A 409-nucleotide genomic window follows, 5' to 3' on the forward strand; every position below is an offset into this window, starting at 1 on the left:
AGTGTCAGGGAGGACGGCTTGAGTGCTTCACAGGCTCTGTCACGACCCTGGGACCACCGCTCGGGGACAGCTCCAGCGAGGACAGAGCTAAGGGTCCAGTCCTCTGCACAAAGAGCACCCATCCCCGACACCTCTCACTAAGCCTCTCCCCACGGCCCGGCCTGCAGGCCCGGGCACACTTACGTGGAGAGTTTCCTGGTCCAGAAGAGGCCCCCGGGCCACAGCTCTTGGAGCTGCACCGCCCGGCCCAGGTTGCATTTGATCTGGGCCAGCTGCAAGTCGGACTCCGCGTCTAGCCGCTCGGCGTAGGGCAGCAGCTTGTTGTAGACGATCTCCTTCTGCGGGACGAAGCCCCGCGGGCCCGGCTCTGGACGCCCGCCCGGCTCCGGGGGCTCTCCGACTCTCGCCT

General features: G+C 66.7%; 1 protein-coding gene across 1 annotated transcript in view; it reads right to left on the reverse strand.

Annotated features, from left to right (window-relative positions):
- The window catches only part of PSME4 (proteasome (prosome, macropain) activator subunit 4), a 133,267-nt gene extending 132,865 nt beyond the window's left edge, over positions 1–402 (reverse strand). Inside the window, exon 1 of the mRNA XM_011967084.1 lies at positions 184–402. The gene's annotated coding sequence lies outside the window, so the exon portion shown is untranslated. The remainder of the gene's footprint in view (positions 1–183) is intronic.
- Between the last annotated feature and the right edge of the window lie 7 nt (positions 403–409).

This window comes from Mandrillus leucophaeus, unplaced genomic scaffold (assembly GCF_000951045.1).
Source record: "Mandrillus leucophaeus isolate KB7577 unplaced genomic scaffold, Mleu.le_1.0 Scaffold786, whole genome shotgun sequence".
Classification (NCBI taxonomy): Eukaryota; Metazoa; Chordata; class Mammalia; order Primates; family Cercopithecidae; genus Mandrillus; species Mandrillus leucophaeus.